This window comes from Ochlerotatus camptorhynchus, unplaced genomic scaffold (assembly GCF_037179485.1).
Source record: "Ochlerotatus camptorhynchus isolate MF236.1 unplaced genomic scaffold, CSIRO-AGI_Acam_v1.1 ptg000227l, whole genome shotgun sequence".
Lineage (NCBI taxonomy): Eukaryota > Metazoa > Arthropoda > Insecta > Diptera > Culicidae > Ochlerotatus > Ochlerotatus camptorhynchus.
Genome location: NW_027040717.1, coordinates 263,900 through 286,662, shown reverse-complemented (window position 1 = coordinate 286,662; position 22,763 = coordinate 263,900). Strand labels below are relative to the sequence as shown.

Sequence of the window (22,763 nt, the reverse complement as noted above, 5' to 3'; positions counted from 1 at the left end):
TTTTTAACAAATATTTCGTACATGCATCTCTGCCTCTTGAAGCTCAGTAACATACCTGACGGTTTAGCATTGGCTTGAGAAGCATAAACATTACCTGATTCAATTGGTTTTCCATGCTAATATTACGTTGGTCTTCCTTCTCAACAATAACATTAAGCTTTGCATTAACATGAGAAAGAGTGACTATTGCCTGTCTCATCTGTTTTTCCAAGCTCTGCAATCTACCGGGCAACGATCCTGACAAAAGGTTTGCGGTTGGTTCAGCGACTGTAGACTTGGAAAGGTTCTGTGAATTATCCAGCAACGGAGTTGCGTGAAGTTTACCATGGTTGGTCATCACGGAAGAATCCAGCATAGAAGCAGTAGAAGCAGTAGAAGCATCGTTGATTAGAGCTGTTGTTGATAGGAAATCATTCATTTGCACTGAATTTTCTCTGGATGTAGATGCTGGGGCATCTGCTGTTTGGTTGAGAATCTCCGAAAACAACTTTGCAGCTCCTGTGTCAAGTTGAGTAGGTTTCTGTGGTACAAATTGGGAACCAGCCTAAGGCTGAAAGCCTCCTAAATAAAGCTAAATTAATTAATTAATTGGTACAAATTCATCCGTATCAGAGTATAACATGTTATAGCGCTATCTTGATGGTGGTTTCTGTGTTGCAATTATTTGACAACCGTTATAACATGTTATAACTCTCCAGTCTGGACAGCGTTTTACTAAAAGTTCGAATAGAATCACGCTGGTTTTGAAACAAATTAATCAAATTTACTCATTACAGACCATTCCACTAAGGAGGAATATAATAATACTCAACTAGCAACTAGCAACCCAACTTGAATACCCAATCATTCAAGAGTCCAAGTGTTATTAGACATATAACATGAATATTTTTTTACGAATCATAAAATAAATCACATAACCAGTGGAAAATATCAATGTGTATTTCATATAACTTTCATGTGACCCCATAATTGGAAATTGCTCCCCAAAATCACTTGAACCTTACGAGTCCAATGAAGTATATATTATTACTCACATAGAATTAATTATGATATTCAGATACGAATCATTATTTTGTTATTGTAAAAACATCATGTGCGTACCTATGTTAAAACATGCATGATTTTTGTTCTCTATTTCACGTGCCAGAAACACTAATTTTCCCTCCAGAGCAGATGATTGAACATGACCATAAGACACTAGGGACTTGAACATTAACAACTGGATAAAATCTGTTTAGAAGCGTAAATGGAAGTGAAATAAGAGCTTGTCCCAACCGTCCCAACAGCCATAAGTAGCTGACTAAGTTCACCATATTTGCTGGTATAGAAGTTGAGTAAAGGTTACCTCATATCGTATAGCATTTGAATACAGCTTTAAAATGAGCAAAGCGTTTAAATTGTGAAAAATTTTAGTTGGGAGATTCTTCCAACATTGACCATGGCAATTCTACCACGGCAGGTGATGCTTTTTCGAAGGAAAAACTTCGGATGACTGTTTAGTTGTTGGTTGCTGGTTGCTCTTCGTGATTTCAAATGCCATTGGTCAGGAAGGAAGATTGCGAGGAAAAATCAAGTGTTTTTCGATCAGACGTGTGGACTTTCTTGAGTGTGATGGTTTCAAACCCTATATGCTAGGCAATAGACTTTCAACATCAAAAACAAATGTTGGGAACCAAAATCAAGCAATCCTTCTAGAGCACATACAATGCAAATAAATCATCATTCACCAACCATTTTCACAGACCCCGCGATTCTTGCAACACTGTTCTTGGGCGAGGGAAAATACATACTTCCATCATCATCGTAGAACAGTTTGCCTCTCTCATCGCAGCTTATTTCTCTCTCACAATCCGGCGTATAACACTCACGTTCCGCAACAGTGAAAATCTGTAAACAGACCGTAGGACAAACAACAGGCTCTGACGTTCGTCTGACAGCTCGCTACACAAATACACCCGAGGTATAAGGTGTGCAAATTTACAAACACACACACACGCCGTCATACAGCGGGGGATCTGATTTCGCGAGCGAGAGCAAACCCGCAAGCTCATCTTTTGCTCTCCCCATACCTAGGTAAGTATAGGAGGACGGATGGACATCCAGCAAGCCAGCAGATAGATCAAAACAACACCGCACGATTCGAGAAGCATCAAATATCATCGCTGCTGGTTGTTGTTTTTTGTGTTGTTTATTCACTCCGGCTGCTGGTGGCAGTATCTGTATATTTTTTATTCATCCACTAAACCCTCAATGTGTTGGTGTAGTGTGGTGTAGTGTAGTGCAAAACCTGAAAAGAGAGAGGCGTGCGAGCTTCTTTTTTCGACTGTCAATTATTAGTTTCAATAATATGGATCCGATCACAGAAAACAACACGCGCAGTTCGTGACAAGTGGCTCGGTGTGTATGCGAAGACGACGGACGAAGAGAAAGGAAGTAAAATTTCGATTAAAAGTGGTGCAGCCTCTTGGTCGGAGTGCGTGATTACATTCAAATGCAGTGATTATTTTGCCTCTATTCTGTTACATTGAACTCGCGATTTCTGTGTGGACCGAACGTAAGAGAGAAAGAGAGCGAACGTGGGGAAGGTGGTGCTGTGATGTGATACGGGATGAGCTAGAAAATAGGTGAAGAAGTGTTTTCATTTTCATCGTCTATAATTTCAAGCTCACATTTCGCAGCTAGTCCAAGGTGATTTGTGCTAGAGAAAGTGGTGTTTTGACATTTAAACCAGTGATTTGGATGAGCTCGAAGACGGTGCAAATTAGGCCCGAAACAAGAGATAAGTCTGAGTGGTACAGTTGTACGCGAAAAAAAGCCGAGGAGAAGATTTGGTGGAGTTTATTGATTTTTGTGTCATACTCTTTCATTGAAACCTGTTTCTCCGGTGGAGTGGAACACCAAGTTTTACCGTGGCTGTTTCTGCATCGGAATGCTGCTGTACTGAAAAGTGGATCTTCATCGGTGGCTCTGCCCTCGGCCAGCCAAACCAAACGAGGAAGAAAGGTGAAGCAACATACAATGGCAAATGAAGATAATGATGACGATGATTATTGAGACGAGCTAATGGGGAGGGTTTCCTTGGATCATATTCAATTTGGGAGGACAGCCAAAATAATTCTCATCAGCTAGTAATTCATCTAAGCAGCCCTGACCCGCAGAGCAATAATGGAGCAGTAGATGGGTGCAGTGAGATTCGCTCATCGATAGGGTTACCAAATTTTCTGCAGTCACCCACACACATCAGCTGGTCACTACTCAGAGGAAGAGATTTCTCTAGAGCGATTTGGTATTTAAAGTAGCTCACTGAGCCTGGTTGTGAGCTGGTAACCATCCTGCTGGGTGCCCCTCGTGAATAAATTGAGGATTGCATCAAACGATGGCATACGTGCATACGTGAAACCATACAGCAGATCAGAGACGATGAATGAATCCACTGCATCGGAGGAGGGAGGGCACGATGTCTTCTAGTCACGCTGACACTACTGTGCTAAATTGCAACTGGCTGCCATAGTTTGAGCGTTTAACCTCAAATGCTATTGTTGCTGCCATCGCGCGTTGTTGGTACAACTAACTTACTATCTCGGTAGTTTCATCAGCATCCACAACCGATGAGTTGCGGTGTTTATTTATTTTCTCGGCGAACGCATCATTCATGCTGAGTGATTTTTAGCGGCCCATGGGTCGTAGCTTGATGGGAGGTCGGTGCAAATTTGAATGAAGTGGAAATTGAAATTGAGCCACGAACTGAGGGGGTCCAATTGGTTTAGCTTGAAAGGGGAAAGTGTGTTAATAGTGAAGAACAGTTAAATGTACTAAAAATGGAACGTAAGATTTTAAAATACACCTGCACTCGAAACGGCTGCCGTTGCTGACTTGGTTTTTAAGAGGCTCTAGTTAGAAAATGTTCAGAGTTAAAGTCTGGAGGGTGTTCTCTCGAACAATAATTAAAACCGGCGTATGCGATTTTGTAAACAATAACCTCAAACGTCAATTAACCGAAATTTATAGCACGCCCACGCACACTAACACCAGCATCAGGAAGATGGAGCTTCCTTCTAGAAGATGGTGGTGATCGTTTGCGTGGGCATGCAATCAGTTTCGATATATTGACGATTGAAGTCATTGCTGTATTGTGTCAAAAGTATGTGCTTGATATTGATATTGTGTGTTCACGGATATACGATCGACCAATTGTCACAACGCTAATAATCTGCAATCTTCTATTGAAACGCGCTACAGCATCCAAAATTTTGCCAGTACATCAACGAGTGCACCATACCTCCGGAATACGTGATTGTATCATGAGCAAAATGAGAAACTGCCGTTACCGGATATGCTAATCTTCTGAAATCACGACCTAACGTTTGCAAGCGACAGGTTTGCTTATTTAACAATCCCATTCACAAATCACTGGTAGCTAACGTTTAACTTACTGGGTAAATTAATCAATTTGATGACATATTAATAGCTTATTCTGCTATCGGATCAAAATTAGTTCTTGAATTCATGATATCAAAATATCATAACAATAGCAAGTTATGCTTTGATAGCAGAATAAACTATCAACTTGATTTTTTTTTATCTTCGTTCGTTTATTTATAAGGCTCAATTGCGTTAGCTTTACGGAGCCGATAAATCATTGTTCTTTGTTTGTAACTAAATTCACTTAATTCTATGTCTAGTAGGAGTTGGGCCGAATACTCGCGGCTTACCCAAGGTTAGAGAAGTACATTGTCGAAGGATAGAAGAAGGGGAGGAGCTTTGGGGTAGGGTTTCGTTGTTTCATCAAAGCGATGTCGCCAGTATGAACGATAGTGTGGTTCTAGATTCGTCTGGGGTTCGACCGACTATGGTGACCAGTGGGCGATGATGAGACTCATCGAGACGGGGGACAAGACAAACAAAAACTAATAAAGAGATACAAAAGACAAACGAATTAAATTCTTATGCTAGACATGTTGTACCCAACACGTCTCTGATAGGAATATAGGGTTGTCGTCCTTGGGCCTCGAGGGTATTCAAAAGTTGCTCTCTGGCGGCGTCATTATCCGTACATTGTCAAATTGCGTGATCGATGTCATCGTGACCGTTTCCACACCGACGGATGTTGCTGTCCACGAGGTTTATTCTATTAAGATGTGCATCTAGCGAATAGTGGTTGGACAAAACCCTACTCATCACGCGAATGAAGTCACGAGTTAAGCCCAATCCTTTAAACCACGCTCTCGAAGAAACATTAGGAATAATTGAATGTAACCACCGTCCAAGATTTCCAGTGTCCCAATCGGTTTGCCAACTTGCTATCAACTTGTTATATTAGTTAGCTGTTAAAGCCCGAACTGCAAACATCCCTTTTCGATGACAGCGCGTATCAAAAATAATATTTCCACCTTCAGGCGTTCTAAGTGTCCATCCTGAGGAAATATTCCCACGGAAAGCCTGTGGCCGGCTCAGCTTAGGCCAACCGGAAAAGTGAACATCCTTATCCGTAAAAACTACGATAGGAGCAAAGTGCGCCTAACCTCATCGCAACGAATTGATTCAATGCTAGGAAACTCGTTAGTAGTTCTTGAGGATCCTCATCGGACTCGAATAAACTCCAGTAACGTCGACCAGGCAAGCAGCTCACTCTCGCTACCATCCTTCCTCACAAGCTCGTCTACAATCAACAACTTTTCATCGACGCAGTTATTGATGTTCAACGTGCCTGTCAGTAACTCTTTCGAATCTCTCACCGATTTCTTCGACAATTCCGACCCACCCGGCAATCAGGAAGCAATAGAGCATAGTGACACGAACCACGGTGTAGCTGCACGAAAGATTCGCTGTCCTCAGATATATGATATCTGTGGCCGCATTACGTCAACTTCTGCCCGCTGCCAGAAAGACTACCTCCCCAAAAGAAAACCTCACTTTGTCGCAGCTGTGCCGCTGTTGCGGTCATACAGTGTTTCATTCTACACCCACGGTACGAGCGACGAAGTGCCGCATAAGAGGACACCTCTTGCCGGTCTCCCGAAGTATCTGAATCCTGTAACATTGTAACATCCGATGTTAAGCTGCTATCTGCATGCAGAACCGGTGATGTTACTGCTTACTTGCTACAGTTTCCAAGGGGTACCGTGAAACTACAAATGCTCCGGAAAATCAGGTCGCTGTTTAATGTCAACGTGTACTGACGGAAGAAAATCGATGTAGTCTAGTGCTTCAGGTGTCAACTATACGGACATGGTATGCGGAACTGTAACCTGCAAGCGAAATGTGTTAAATGTGGTAAACTGCATCAAATAAAATCGAAAGCTAACGATGACTCAATGACGGAAAAGAAGATCAAATGTACAAACTGCAGTCAAAATCATACCGCCAACTACAAAAGTAGCCCCAGCCGGTTGCAGTATCTGAAGAAGTTAGTGGATAGAAAGAATTTCCCTTCGGTGAATCGTGCTATAGGTCAAGTTCAATCATAAAAGCGAACGTCTCAGCAACAGCATCGCAACGGATATGATCAGCCTTCCGGAATTCTATCAACAATTACCTCTCAAGTTCACTCCTATGCAAGCGTTGCTAGGAGTCAACCCGCGGTCTCAGTGGATCATCCAAGTGAACTTGATTTATTTTCTGTGGAAGAATTTATAGCGATTGCACGTGAAGTTTTTGCAAGACTTTCAAGTTGCCAATCAAAAGCCTCACAATTTCCAGTTCTGTCTGAACCTGCTCTGCTTGTCCACCCATAATTTCCTCAAGCTGTTGAATTGGAACAGCCGTTCCTTGAATAACTAAATGGAGGAGTTTTTTCACTTCGTGGAATCCCCTGGGCATCGATGTCACTGTGGTTATTTAAACCTGGTTACGCAGTTCGTGTATCATAAAAGCTACTCAAAAGCTCGTTTGGATCGAAACTGCTTTGAAGTGGATCGCGACAAAGGAGTTGCCATTTTTATCAGAAGAGGGCTCTCGTTTAGTCAACGTGGCATGTCTACATCGATTATTGAAGCTGTAGGAGTCTCTATCAACACCAATACAACACCTGTAAACATTTTAGCAGCAAACTACCCCTGATCGAATAAGAAGGTGCACCTCTACCAGTTTAGACGTGATACATATACGGAAGCTAAAAAATTGTAATGTGCCGTTCTTCATCTTCATTTCAAATCCCGATACTCCATGTGGAACTGTGTCAAAGCTAATAAGGCGGGGAAAATTCTCTTCAAGGAGTATGAGGAGTATGTCCACTATCCTGATACACCAACATGAATCTCACTAGGGAGAGGAAGGTCTTCCTCCTTAGATCTTACCCTTTCAAACAACTTTATTCGAATGTCAGTTCCAGCTGTTCACACAGCACTCTCGTCTGACCATCTTGCAGTTACATTCACCATCAGGAACATTGCTTCTACCGTGCTTCGCGGATGCAGCTTTCGGAGTAGCAACAAGGCAAACTGGAATCTTTTCTCCAGCACAATCAATGATAACATCGATCCAAACTCTCAACTAGTCAATAACCTAGTCGACCAGGAGAAAATTTACTAAGCCATCTTTCTATTTGAAGACTTCGTTGTACGTGCTGCAGACATAGGTGTCCCGATGGTTACAGTAAACCATCACAAAGATGTTCTTCCCGAGTCAATCATGCTTCTAATCCGCTGGAGAAACGTACGAAGACACACGTGACCTATGGTTAGGTACAATCGTGTCCCATCTTAATGACACTATTGGAGCTAAATGTTCCGAGCACCGATTCCGAAACTGTGGTGGTATGCTGAAAAACTTGAACAATGGATGAAACAAGTTCTGGAAGCTAAACAAAAATCTTCGCAACTACGAAAATCATAGTCCGCCTCTCAAGGTTGATGGCAGCCTACTAGCAACACCTGTTCAGAAAGCTGAAACTTTGGATGCGACCTTTGCTGCAGCACACAACAACTCACTCGACGGTGATGCTGCAACAACAGCAGCAGTGAATGAAACCAATGTGTGCTTGTTAAACCGAATTAGGTGAAATCAATCATGAGGGTAATTAAATGCAAAAAGACTCCCGTATTAGATGGTATCAAAAACGTATTTTTAAAACATCTCCCAAGAAAAGGTCTCATTTTCCTAACAAAGATCTTCAACGCGTGCCTCAAATTATCATATTTTCGAGTGAAATGGAAGCATGCCTCCGTAGTTGCTAGCAAAAGCAAATATAAACATCATCTGCCCCGGTAATTATCAACCAATCAGGTTATTGAGTGGCCTTAGTAAAATTCTTGAGAGACTCATTCTGTCCAGATTGAACCGATATCTATAAACTGACGTAATCGTTCCTCGCGAACAATTTGGGTTCAAAATCGGACACTCGAATATCCATCAGCTCGTCCGAATCAAACAGGAGATCAAGCGCTACTTCTCTGCTGGTAAATCCACCGGAATGGTCCTCCTTGACGTTGAGAAAGAGAATGATTCGGTATGGCAGGAAGCAGTAGTTTTTAAATTGCACCATTCGAACTGTCCACTATACATTGTTAAATAATCCATTAGTTCCTGTCTGCTCAAACATTTGAATTTGCTACCAATGGCTCGAGATCTAAATAGTACACACCGCATTACCTTCAGTTTACCTCATGGATCAGCCCTGAGTCCAGCCTTGTATAATATTTTCACTGCTGGCATCCCAATGGTAGATGAAGTAGTACACGCTTTTTTCGCTAGATCCAGAACAAAATTTCCTGGAAGAGTTTCAGCAAAAAATTAAGAATTAAGATAAACGCAACCAATACCAAAGTATCATTTCACTAAAAAAAAGTAAGAGGTTGTATCCAAGAAACAACCGTAGATTTGACTTAGGATTACGTGCTCGGTATCAATATTCGGCGACTGTTTGGGGAAAAGACTTTTTCCCATCACGGAAACGTCTTGTCTTCTGATGAGAAATTACACATTTTCGTGCACAAAACGCACGGAATTTCGTGCTAACATTTTCCAATCACGAGATATTGGCGAGCAATCATATAAATTGGAGATTTTTTTTTTCTTTTTCTAGCGTTCTAGAGAAAACCTCACCTTAATTCGAAGTGTTTTTGGTTAATTGATAAGGGGTCATGTTATTCGGTCAACGTGAGAATTTGTATGTACCAATTCAATACTGTTACGTATTTGACCACAAACGTTTGGTTGCTGGGTAGATTATCAAAGAGCATTGGGTGTGATGTGGCTGGCGAGCGATTTTTCAATGAAAATAAACTCATAAACAACAATAATTTATGGTGGTCCTGAAAAGAACCGTTTTTTCGTTATGAGAAGAACCGTTTTGTCGTGATTCAATGAGTAATACTGAGCTATTCGGGTGTTCAATACGGATGAGACTGGCGATGTTGTTTGGAACGAGGGTGACGCGTTTGGCATAGATGGCCCACAGCGTTTTACAAAGAGCTACTGAATCCGATCAGTACCGGTGTCGCTTCTTCCTCCTTCTTTGGTGAATGGACGCTCATGTGGGCTGCAGCTCGCGCTTTAGGGCAGCCTTTCATTGTGTACTGGAGAACAATGTTCAATGCCACGCGTCGAAAGCACTGTTGCTGCTGCTGATGACGATGACGGCCGACTGGACACCACCACACACAGTGAATAGCCACCGTTCGGTGAGAATGGATGGAATTCGATTTTGAAATCTGTGTTAGGGAAAGCGCAATAGTTGGACATTTGTGTAATTTTCAATAGTGACCTATTGAAAATTTATCAAGTGTTAATTTTAGCAGATTCGTAGAGTTTCTGAAACTCTTGTCGGCTGTCAGCGAATCCCCTAATTGAAGACCTTCTAATTATACACTATAATTTCTCTAATTTTTTTCCCTTCATTGCTTGATTACTATCTTGACAAAAATACCTACTCTAGATTGATCTTGTGTAATAACTGTCCACTGTCCAGTATTGAATTGATTAAACATTGAAACAATTAAAAATTAAATTTACTTGTTATAGCGCACAACTTACCAAGAACATGATAAGATATTTATAGAAAAATTTGATATTATTTTGGTCTAGAGCAAATGGTTTTGCTATTCCTCTCTACACGGGTTTTCATCAAGTTGCAGTCTGCCCATGTATGCATTTATGGGTGTTCAAATTTACGCTGTAGTCTTGGAGTGTGGAAAGAAAACAATTTTAATTTCATATTATACAGGGTGACTGGTAGCCTGCGGTGCTTCTGAAGCGGGGTGATAGAGGACCTCAATCAATGCAAACATTTATTCTACACTATACCTAAATTCTTGCTTTTAACGGTGATATGGGGTTTAAGTGTTATTAACCACCCTACCTTTGAACCACCACATGTACGCTGGTACTGGTATTGTGAATGGTGTTGCGGAGTCTAATGAAGTCATTAGAGGGCCTGTCAAGGTGCAGAGTATTACTCACCTGGATACTGGCACATGTTGCTCCCTGGCTCGGGAAATCGCTTCATCGATAGATAGCAGGCACCGGTCGATGACGTCGGTCGTTTCCGGCTGGATGTCATAGTCGATACTGGTGTCAACGCAGTTTTTGAACTGCGTCCAGTCAGCGCGGTGATAGTTGTGTCGGATGCTTCGCATCGGTTCATGAAGGAACCCACTTCGGCCACCACCGGATAGTGGTCCGAGATTTTTTTTTTTTTTTTTAATTCTTTATTTAAGAGATTTTTAGCCTTAGGCTAGTTCATCTCTAAGTGGTCCGAGATGAGTTCTTGGTAAACCACAGGTTGCGAAATGTTGTTAGTCAAGTTTGTCGATGGTGGCGTGGGCACCGGACTCAACCGGGTGGAAGTGTCCGGACTCAAGATGTTGTACTGCGCTTCCTGCAGGTCATTATACAGGATTTGCGCCGACTGTTGCCCCAAGCTTGATGTTTGGCGTTCAGGTCATCAGCGATGATGAAGCTCTCCCACCGTCGTGTTATCTTGACAATATCTCTTCGCTGGTTCTATCCATCATCACAAGCCGGGAATCGGGAAGCAAGACGTTGATCTCGGGTTTCATGTGCGTTTCAGTGAAGATGGCTATATCGATGTTTTGTTCGTTGGGGAATTCAACTCCATGCTCGATGCTCTTGAGCAAGCAAGCGATCCAATTATAAATATTGATGGCTTCACCGTCCATACTTATTTATGAGAGACACGGCTACATGAAGCTATTCGGCTCGGGTCCTGCAGGTGCCCTGGATCATGATGAATCTGTCACGAGTGTAACAAGTTCCACCGTTGTAAGCAGAGTGTCTGCGTTCTCGATTGTTGACTTCATGCCGATACGATAGCTACGGAGGGGGAAAGTTGCTTCGGGCTACAGTGCAGCAGCATCAAAAACGGTTGATGAGTAGAAGTAGCGGAAGCACCGGGATTTGGTTCCATTGGGGGATGGCAGGATATCGTTGCATAGAAGCTTTTTTGCGGATAGCAATGAATTCCAGTCGCTTAGGGCATGTCTTGCTGGTTGCCCGATGCAGTGCCCCTCAGTTAGTATATTTATGATCTGCGTCTCTATTAACTTACAGGCATCAGGTGCCACAATTGTTGCAGCGGTAGGCCATGTGGCAGTAGCAAGCGTTCGCGCATTGGGTGACATCATGGTTGACGTGCTTGAACCATTCCCAATCACTCGATGTATAAAAGACCCCGAATGCTCTAAAAGTCCTTCAAGCATGTTGAATTGGTGGGCCAGATACTGCTCGTCGCGGTACTTACGTGAAACGTCATAACGATTCATCTGGAAGATTTGAATCGGCTTGAGTCCATGTCGCATTCATCGGACAGAATGTCTGTTTCCATGTCTGGAAGACCACGCAAGATCATCTTGATAGAGCGATAGCTTTTGGCACTGGTAGGATCTTTGCCAGGCTTTCGGATTGAAATGATTTTAGCCAACTTTCAGCATGCAGGGAAGTAGCCAAGCCAGTGAGTACAGAATATTGTCAGTACTGATGTATTGACAGTATGATTTTTGACAATAAAAGCAATCGTGAAGGGTCCACTTAAGCGTACCACTCTTTCTTCGTTTCGTTTTGTGTTCACCTCAATGTGAATGTGTTTTCATAAAGCTGTGCAATCAATCTCCTTAATGTGATAACCTGTAAAGTTCACTCTTTGTGCTCAATGTGAGACATGTCTGAAGTCAACACTTTTTTAAGCGTGATTGCCTCTCATCCCAGCAGGCCTGGATTCAATCCCAGTCGGCGCCGCCGGGAAGGAAAGCCAATGATCCCCGGTGCATGAGTTGATGTGATGGGTCGATAGGTAGGGTCCAGGTGTGGGAGCTGCCTCCCTGGCATCGGTAGCATTGGTCCTCAGCACGGAAAACAAGATCGACGGAAAACAAATCAAGGGAAAAAAAATACTTTCCTCAGGTACACCACACCACCATAGTGGTGTCAACGACTCTAGACATTGCCTCCGTTACAGCAGGCTCGTGGGACTCACCATGGCTTGGAAACGGTTATGTGAATTCACAAAGTGTTGACCTAGAACATTGACCTTTTCAACTGGGATTATGAGTAAGGAATAATTCATATTCTGATTAAGAGGAGAAAGGGGAGGGATAGGCCTCTGATTATTTTTTAAAAGCCACGCAAGATCATCTCAGCGGCTTGCTTGCCTCAATATCGTGGAAGAAAAACTCCACGTTTTTCTTATTCAGCAATGTCTCGACGGACTAGCAATGGTTCATCGCTGGAACCATCAGCTTGATGCCACCAGTGCACAGGTGCTTGGTACACTTGAGCCCTTTCCAGATGAAAGAGTCAATGTTCTCCCGTAACCCGGGTGGGAATCCGAACGGTAGAATTTTCTCCTTCTTTTCCAGATTTGGATCGTGGCCATTTTCAAGGTTGTTCGTCAGCAGCTTTTTCGATGCCAACTTAGCGCTGGCGGCATCCGATGGGATTCCTTTACCCATCGCCGAGGAAGCAGCTGTATCACGCGGTGGTTTCCCCATAGTAGGGGCAAACGTTGTTTCACAAAACACCGCGAAAAAAAAGCAGCGCGAACTTTATCGCAACGAACTTTGCGAATAACTCGAGGGAGCGAGCGAAAACCAAGCTGATGAGCTTAACGGCCAAGCAGAGAATGAACGTCGGAGCGTGGAAATTAACTTCGTTTTATAAAAATCGGTAAATCGTAAATGAAGGCTTCTGATCTTGCTTCAAAAGATCAATAGATTTTCACAAACAGACCCATGGTGCTCTGACTGGATTGTACTCTCAAGATCCACCCAAGAATCCACCCCATAATAATTTTGGATTGCTTTTTTAATACCTCTAAAAGCCATATTGAGGTGACTTATCTTAAGAGAAGCCTTCAATATAAACTTAAATGTGTTCAGAGGCGACAATTCGACTGATGCAAATTTTTAAATTCACGCTTCACAATTCTCAAACGGCTCTAAATCGGGTCCTGATTCGTCAATAAATCACAAAATTTGAGAATTCATTTGGTTATAAATTTACTTTGCACAAACTTTGACGATTACATGGGAAATACTGTAGAAAATTAAACTTTTGATCATTACCGTCTTGCATTTGACCATAAACAACGGTTCTACATTGAATATTTCTGGCATATTTGTGGCACTTATTCCTTGGCTCATGAAAAAAGTTACTGCACCGAAAACACCAAAAATATGTAGCGTATAACCGTAGTTTTATAAGCGTTTGCGCACATCTAATAAATAAAAAAAATCATGCAATGCTTTTAGACACCCGTAACTGGAATTGGTAAAGCTGCATAACAATCCTTCTACAGCCTTAAGCTGAACAAGATCCAAGACTAAACATAGTTGATACCATTTACCAGCAGACAGCCGCCATTTCCATTTTTCAATCCTTGAAAGATGATCCGGTGAGGCGTCCCTTAGCTCAGTTAGTTAAGACGCAGCTACAAATCAAGACCACGCTGGAGGTGGCTGGGTTCGATCCCCGGTCCGGCATAGGAATTTTTCGGGTTGGAAAATTTATCGATTTCCTTGGGCATAGAGTTCGATTGTACTTGCCACACAATTATACTAATGCAAAAATGGTACAGGCATTGAAAGCTCTTAATTAATAACTGTGGAAGTGCATCTAGAACACAAAGTTGAGAGCACGCAGTAAGCAAATTTGCGATAAGATATAAGCTTGAAATGCGAATAAGAAGAAGAAGAAGAAGAATTAGCTAATTTTCCACGATATATATCAAATATAAATTAAATTCGGTCCCAAGCCAAGCAACAACATTTCCATCATTAATTTGACTTTCAAATTAATGCAATGTAATGGATTTCCAGAAAAGCCACCGGAATCAGCAGCATGCGACATCGATGTCCGACACAGCTATGTTTTTTTTTTTCTATTCAAATTTCGCAAAATGTCATCGAACCCACCTTGGGTCGAATTTGATCAGACTAACAACCAATCAACCGGAATTAATCCTGGTCGGCAGGCCACCCACTGACTTCCACCTTGGATACACGAGTGGATCGTGATAGTCTTCTATAGAAGAACACATTTTTGAACAACTGCCAATCTAACTAGCAACCGTCCCTCTTCGCAGCCTTCCGCCAACATCAACGACACCACAGCATAGATTCTTTAGCACCGCCAGTCAACACGCTTGCGACACGCATAAGAAGGGTATTCTGGGAAAGACCTTGAACATTGACTGCGCTCTACGGCGGCGAGCTATGGTGACGACGACGGCATCACCGCCGTTGATTCTGCAGCCCGTAAACGCATTGGCAACGTCGTTCATGAAACCCGAAAAGAGCAAAAATAACACACGACCAACCTAGTTTCGTGCAGTTGGTTTTATAAACACATAACAAACCGAGGGATGCCCTTCGACGGCCACTCTCATCCCCTCGTCAACTTGTGCGATGAATAGAAACGACTACGACGTGTACTGGCAGGAAATTAAATCTCGCTGGCTGATCGACTTTTGTCTCATATGCATATGGATGGTTTTAAATGTGGAGCAACTGGGAAAATGACTGAAAAAAATATGTTTGCATGGGTTTCAAAAGCATCGAAACATGAACTTCGATAACAAACGATAAGAGAAGGACTTGTGTGGGAGGAGAGGGGAAACATTTGACCAATTGAAGGCCTTAGCTTAATTCTTTCTTATCTTAAAATAATATAATATATATATATATATAATTAAAATAATGAATATTAAATTTAAATTTTTTAGCAAAACGAATTCATCAGAATATTAACTAATTAGTCAGAAGAATGACCAAAAAATTCCAGAAAATATTATAAAATACCGTAAGACGGGGTGACATTTAGCCTAGGGGGCCAAAATTGAAATATGTTTATTGTTGCAAATATCTTGAGTATACAGAGAATGATGACTAGAATATGTTGCTTGAACTCCTGGACTTAAGTGTAGATAACATTGACCAGTTGTTTTACTTAAATAGTGTTAAGTTTTTTAAATAGGGGAAATCGATGTAATGTCGGCCTAAATGCCCCTAATTTGGGCCCATACATAAATTCAGAAATCGACTAAATTTGCAATAGCGACCAAAATATCGATAAGTGCCGTCCCAATGACGCGTTCATCTAGATAAAATTGATAAATAGCTGATTTTTAGCGATGGGCCCAATATTAGATACATAGGCCACAATTTGAGCCATTTCCCCTATATCTTTATTAAGGCCCCGACACGAATGCCACGATGATGGTAAAGTGTCGTTAATAAATAATAATAATAATAATAATAATTTATTAAGGAGACTTTCAGCCCTGGGCTGGTTCGTCTCCGCAGTTGTAAAGTTAAGCGTCATAAGAAGTAGCAAAAACACGTTTTTCAAAATGTTCACACGGAAACCTAAGTTTGAATACACTTTTACGTGGATAGACGATGGTTAGACGCAATTTTTAGCCATACATACGAAGTACATTGCGATCATAACCTAGTGTACTCTTAATAGCTACACTGAAAATAGATTTTTGTTTATACAACGAAATCGCTCGTTTGTGCTACGAATTTATTCGTTGTTTTCTGCAACAAAATGGATTTGTACATTGTATGAAATTAGTTTCGTTCAGCCCAGTGGCAGGCGCGTAGGCAACATGTTAAACCGTGACAGCAGGCCCAGCTCAGCAAAATAAACGATTTGAGCCCGGGACATGCTGCCTACTGTCAAACGCTGCTGTTGGTATAGGCCTGGTTTCGTTAGAACTGCCACACTCGCTATCGCTACACCCAACCAGTGGGCCACAAGTGTTGGTTGTAGAAACCGAAAAATGTGGAGTGTGTTAGTGAGGATGGGTAAAATTAACTTAATCATTGGAATGAATAAACATGAAAAAAATTAAAAATAGGCTTCAGACCGGACTCGAATCATGAACCTTGCGATAGTTAGATCTGCGCTTTATCTATCGCGCTATCTGTGCTATGAGAAATGGTGAGACTAAAGGCAAATAATATGCACTCATGGAACGATAGTTTGATTTCGTTTGCTTTTTTCTGCTGCTTGCATGTATTTCTTTTCTCTGACATAAACCCACCACGACCAGTAATTTGAATACATGGTAATATTGATTTGCATGTATTGGTCAAACCGACAATATTTCAAGCAAAAAAGTATCCCATCTCCAACACACAATCAGCACTTTAGGAGCCAAGAAGCGCAGTTGTTGGTTTGATTGTACGAAGTTGAATTGGTATGTTATACGAATATGGCGTAATATCACCATTCCCAAGCAACATTGCTTTAACAACCTCCTGACAACCGCTATAAAGCCTTGTCATGGACAATTGGCCCAGTTTTAATGCTATCTTTAAAACATGATATGCGAACTACCTTAGGAGCATAGGTTTTTTGCCAGTTTTGTCACACTCTACATACACTTGGTTGTTAAAAATGAAAGCATAAAACCTCCTCCTGATCAGAAAGTTCTGATTGATGACTACCATAAAACTATATTACAACCACATAAATCGCTCCTGAAGAAGTTGATAAAACATGATTCGCAAAACATTTTGACACTCTTGAAGATTTTAAGTTGGGTTTTTTGGATGATAGTTAATAATGAGAAATATTTTATAGTGGTTTTATTATTTCGATGTTTGATTTTAAATCATGATCCTTGTCAGTTTGTAATAATAGCTAATATTATTGTATATTGAAAATATTCCGACTTTATTACAATTTTGAACCTATCTGTTTATGCTTCAGAGCATGCCGTGCCATATAGATGGTGATTATTATACCAAATAGCGGCATAAATTAAGTGCGCCACATGGATACTAAAATATAGCGATTGTTAAGCATTAAAGAATCATTAAAAGGTTATCTATTTAGTACAAAATTGTTACTACTGTTGAACAAAAAGCAGTCACATATTATTTAATTATACAAAGATCTATGAAAGTGTTTTATCGCCTATCAATTTAAGCGTAATTATTCATACCGTGTGAAAAATTTTCATACAGCGACATTTTTTTCGTTATAACTTACTGTTCCTTAAAAATACCTCAATATAACATGTTCTCCTAGGTTGGAATTCTATAGCATAACACAAACCTAATGGTTGTATCTTAGCATTTCCTAGTTCAACTTAAGAGCGTTAAGTTATATTTAAGCTCTATAGCTGCTAGCTGGCAGAGCTTAGAGGCATGATTTGATAGATTGAACATTTCAAACACGCTTTCACCGACACAACTGCCTCAGCGGATCAAGTGAACGATGCACCCAGAGACACGCCTAATGATGTGTTTCATTTCGACATCTTTGAGATATCCGAGGAGCTAGCCGAGTCTACCATTAACAAGATGAAACGTTCGACTGCCACTGGTCCTGATGGGATCCCCGCTTGTATCCTGAAAAAAAAACGTTCTTCCGCTCTTACCATGCCATTAACAAATTTGTTCAACCTCTCACTGCAGCAAGGTGAATTCCCTAGGAGGTGGAAATTTTCCTTTATGTTCCCAGCTTTCAAGAAAGGTGAAAAGCGCAACATTGAAAACTATCGTGGAATCACTTCACCCTGTGCCTGCTCCAAAGTGTTCGAAATAATCGTTAATGACGTCTTTTTTGCAAGCTTCGGACCAGCATGGGTTCTACCCTAAGAGATACGTCTCTACAAATCTAACACCATTTGTATCCTCTTGTCTTCGGAATATGGAAGCAGGAGCACAAACATATGTCTTCTATATGGATTAAAAGGCCGCCTTGGATCGAGTAGATCATCCCAAGTAACATTTTAAGTTTTATGAAAAACCTCATTGATGCTAGAATCTGTCTAGTTGGCCCACCCTGGAGAAGGTTCTGAAGGGTATATTTTCGAAGCTCTTCAAGATTGATTTACTGCAAAATGGCTGTGCGATAAACGCATTGAGATCCATTTTAAAACCATATTTAAGCTACAAAAAAAGCTATTTGGCAACAATTAGAACCATTATTCGAGCCATTTACCCTAGCTGCTTGCTAAGTTCACTAGAAAAACAACAATCAAGATAAAAAAGGATTCATAAATGCCATCCGATTTTATCAAAATAATAAAAATAAAAACTGATCGTATAAAAATCCTGCCGAATTTCCAAAATTATAAAATAGTTCTCGTGAAGTGGCCTAGTTTTATGTGCCAAATAACATTTGATGTGAAATGTACATGAAAACATCGAAAAACTTTAGTCCGCCCACGGAAAACATCGATTTTACTAATTATTCTATATTAAGAAAAAATATATTCTTCAAATCGATCATTAAGTTTAGCCGAGATTTTGGTTTCTCATGATTTTTGCATTCTAAATATTTTCTCATTGCTAAATTAACTAAAATAAAGATATATCCAAGGAAATATAGATTGAAAATCGAAGATTGTAAAAAACAAAGAAAATAATTGTAATATGGTGGAGGCATAAAAGTTGATTTTTATGGGCCATTTGTGAAAAAGTTATTTTGCTTTCAAGAAATCCTTAACAAATTCATAAGGTTATGAAATGGCTTTCATGAAGAAAACTTGTAGACTGAATTGTATTATTCTTAAGCCATTTTGCTTGATCCTAACCCGTTCAGATTTATGGTGGCATTTTTGCCTACAAAATGTTAAACGTCAAAGTTTGTTTATCTTTCGATAGTTGCGCTGTGCGATTCCGCGTTCTTCCAGGCGATTCTCTCCCGATAGCTTGGAAGCAGTTACTCAGAAAGTGTTCACAACATTTCGCATTTCACACAGCTGTAACCTCGATCATTCCCGAAAAGTTCCCCTTCTTCCCGATGGTTCTGGAAGTGCACCATCAAACGATGCAGGAATGTACGGTTGAATGAATTCTTTTCCAAGTGATGACCCTTTTGCCGAATAAAATCGCAGCTATGGATCGGAAACCAACTAGTGTCCACTAACTGACAGTTTCAGTGGTTTGCTGTCGGTACTGACACAAGTTAGTCCGATCTTCATCTATACGCAATCTGGAGAAGGCTGGTCTGTTTTCAGACTGTTTTGACAATGTTTTATGAATTTGAGGGCAATGCTCACTTCACTCTTCTCCACCAGATGCTCAGTCGTTGATGGTATCCGTTCTGCCGGACGTGCTGGTTCTTCTTGAGAACTTAATTTTACTGAAATCGACTTCCCTTCGGTCGTTAGCATCGCTTGAATTTTTGCTCCAACTTCGTTTATCCTTCGAGATATCCTTGTCATAAATTTGGTTTATATTCAATGTGAGGATCCATCCTTAAAATTTAATTTGTAAGCAGAGGAGATTTTATGATACACTTTTAAAAGCCTTAAAGGCAACAATATATGCCTTTTGCTCTAATTTAAAGCTAATGGTTTTATGGTTGCTTTTATAATGATACACGGATAGAAATCTTCTTATACTTTTTGGCAAATTTCCATTGCTGATTATTCATAAAATGTTTAACTCAACTAATAAGCAGACGCCGTGCAAAAAGTTAATAAAGATCATGTGTCAAATGAAATGTATAAGCGGTCAAACATACCTTTTATGCATTCTAATAGGACCGATGTGGTTTGTCTTATGGAATGTATATGGCTGATGCTTTGGCAAAAATGTATAAGTGAAACACATGAATTAAATAATTGATTTTCGTTTCGTGTAGAACAGGTTTATAGAGTATTTTATCAAGACATTAATAAAAAATTGCTTAGCAAAGGGCTTACCGTTTCTGATGACAAGCACAACGGCTTAACAAAAAGGGCCTTTCCATTGAAAGATTCACAAAAAAGGCCTATTAATTTATGAAATTATATTGTTATCGATTTTCATATATTTTTGAAAGCTTTTCGCATATGTTGGATGTTGTATACTGAGATACAGTTACTATTGTTATTGTGAACAATATAAATGCCTAAAATACTTCAATTTTCTTAAATATGAATTGAATAGTGGCGGTCAAAATTTAAAATTCATATTCTGGTTTGTTTACATTTTGGACATAGGCCCATTTCAAATGTTACTCTAGACTTCTCCGAGTCTTGTCACTACTAACAAGGCATAAAATGATCTAGTCATTCTTCCTAGTTATCCAGTCCAATGCATGCTGATTGATTTGGAATTTCTCTCAGCAAGCCGTATCAAATTGCAACGACTGTTCATCTTCGACCTCATTACCGGCAATGTGGACTGTCCCGAATTCCTAGAACGGATTCCATGGAACATTCCTCCTCGCAGACTTCGTAACTCCCCTTTTCTGGCAATTACATTCCACAGAACAAACTTTGGATTCAATAACTGCTTTAATTCCTGTTTGCGTTCCTTTAATGATGTTTGTAACGAATTTGATTTTTCTATGTCCAAATATGTGTTAAATAATAGAATATGAGGTTTAGATTAAACAAGTTTTAGTTTTAAGTAATTAGTCTGTAGACATAGTCGAAGACGGTTGCAATAAAAAAAATCAAGTAGAGGGATTGCCAAAATCCACGAATACTATGCAGGTGTAGAATTTTTCTATATTTTTAAGTGAGTTATTGCAAATCTTAAAAATACATGGAATTCCACATATTGCCATGAACATTTTGTGCTTCTTTGTACTCTTTTAGCATTTTGTTTAGCAGTTGTTCTACACTTATAAAAGTTCTGAATTTTAATTGTGATGTAAACATTCATTCACGTAAACTTGTATTTCATTTCACGCAACCGAACAACTTGTAAACAATGTTGTCTACAAACATGGGCTTTTGTATACAATATTTGCTACATTGCATGAAATGTCTCAGAACTTTACATGATATATAATGTAAGCTTATATGATATGTGACGCTCCATTTATGTGCATTATAATGAATAGAAATTTACACTAATTTTTCGAACTGTGTATATGTAATGTTGTAGTATCGTGAATTATCCTCTTTCTTAACTGTCCCCAACCATTTCCTAAGTAATCATCCAAAATGCACTTGAAATAGTTCACAAGATTTCCTTGGATATTTGAAAGTCCGTTAGTGGGTTATATGTGTAACGCCTACCGTCCTATCCCTAGTGAGCTGTCATTTGAATGAACACGTTCATCTCTTCTACACGATGATAATGGAAAGACCTTGACAAGCAACAGCAAGCACATGCATAGCCAACGCTCTACCTCTTTCGTCGTCGACCATGGAACACAATAACCGAAGTGTGTTAGATCATTCTTTGCGGACGTATATTCAGATTTCCACCGTTCCACTTAAAATATCGTACACACCAAAAAATTCTGAATTTTACTGGCGATGTAAACATCCATGCATGCAAACATTCATACATGTAAACTTCCTTTTCACGTAAACTAGTAGCTTGCAAGAAATGTTGCAAACAAAAGTGGACAGTTGCATACAATATATGAAATATAGCATGACATGTCTCATAAATTTACACGTTCTTTAATCTAAACTTGTATGATATATGACGCTCCATTTATGTGCATCATAGTGACGGAAATTTACACTACTTTTTTTTAGCTGTGTATGAGTTATCTTCGGCATTCCCTAAGTATCAGTATCCCTAAAAAATTCTTGCATTCTCCTTAAAATTCAATTGGAATGCTTTTAGAAGCTTTTTAACAATTTCCTTGAAAATTTCCATGTACAGGTAACCCTCGATATATCGTTACCGTTACATTTGAATTCCATCGTCGATATCTCGCAAATAACATGGAGGATTGACATGATGAACTAGCCTTCGGCTAAAAATCACGATGGCAAAGGATGAACAAAATATGGGGGATTGTCGCATCTGTCCGATGATGTTATTACTTTACGTGATAGGCGAATCCAATAGGCTCTTTCGATCCACCATCAAGTTAGAGTGCGCTAGTCGATTTTGAAAGAAAATGTCATCCAAACTGTTTGTTTACATCATAATAATGGAGTAGTGGCAGCTGGCCAAATCGGGCCAAAAAATGACTTTTCCCCTATGCTTGCAGATGAACGGCAACACACGATTTTTCAGGCATTCTTTGATGTAAACTTGGGACTTCATCGTCGAGGATGTGACAAATGGTTCCGTTTTCAGATCACAACCCAAGTAACCACCAAGCCCGCTAACTACCCGATAATCGCCCTTTTTGCGATATAAGGTAATTATAGGATTTCCGAACTTTATATCAGTCGTACGTCACCCTTATATTGCAAAAAAGGGCGATTGGCGGGCATGTTGGGTACTTGGGAACTGGAAATCACTTGCCAAATCATGGCCTTCTTCACGAGCTTGTCGACAAACACGAACTTGAATTTTCCCGGTACATCCTCACGTTCAGTCGTGAAGTAATAACTGTGACAAGGAAGCTGCTTAAAATCGAGTTTGACGTATGTTTCGTCATCA

At 40.2% G+C, this 22,763-nt stretch overlaps 1 protein-coding gene across 1 annotated transcript in view; it reads left to right on the top strand.

Annotated features, from left to right (window-relative positions):
* Window positions 1-2,264: 2,264 nt before the first annotated feature.
* Window positions 2,265-22,763, top strand: part of LOC135703966 (extracellular serine/threonine protein CG31145) — a 142,343-nt gene continuing 121,844 nt past the window's right edge. Inside the window, exon 1 of the mRNA XM_065225322.1 lies at window positions 2,265-3,003. The gene's annotated coding sequence lies outside the window, so the exon portion shown is untranslated. The remainder of the gene's footprint in view (window positions 3,004-22,763) is intronic.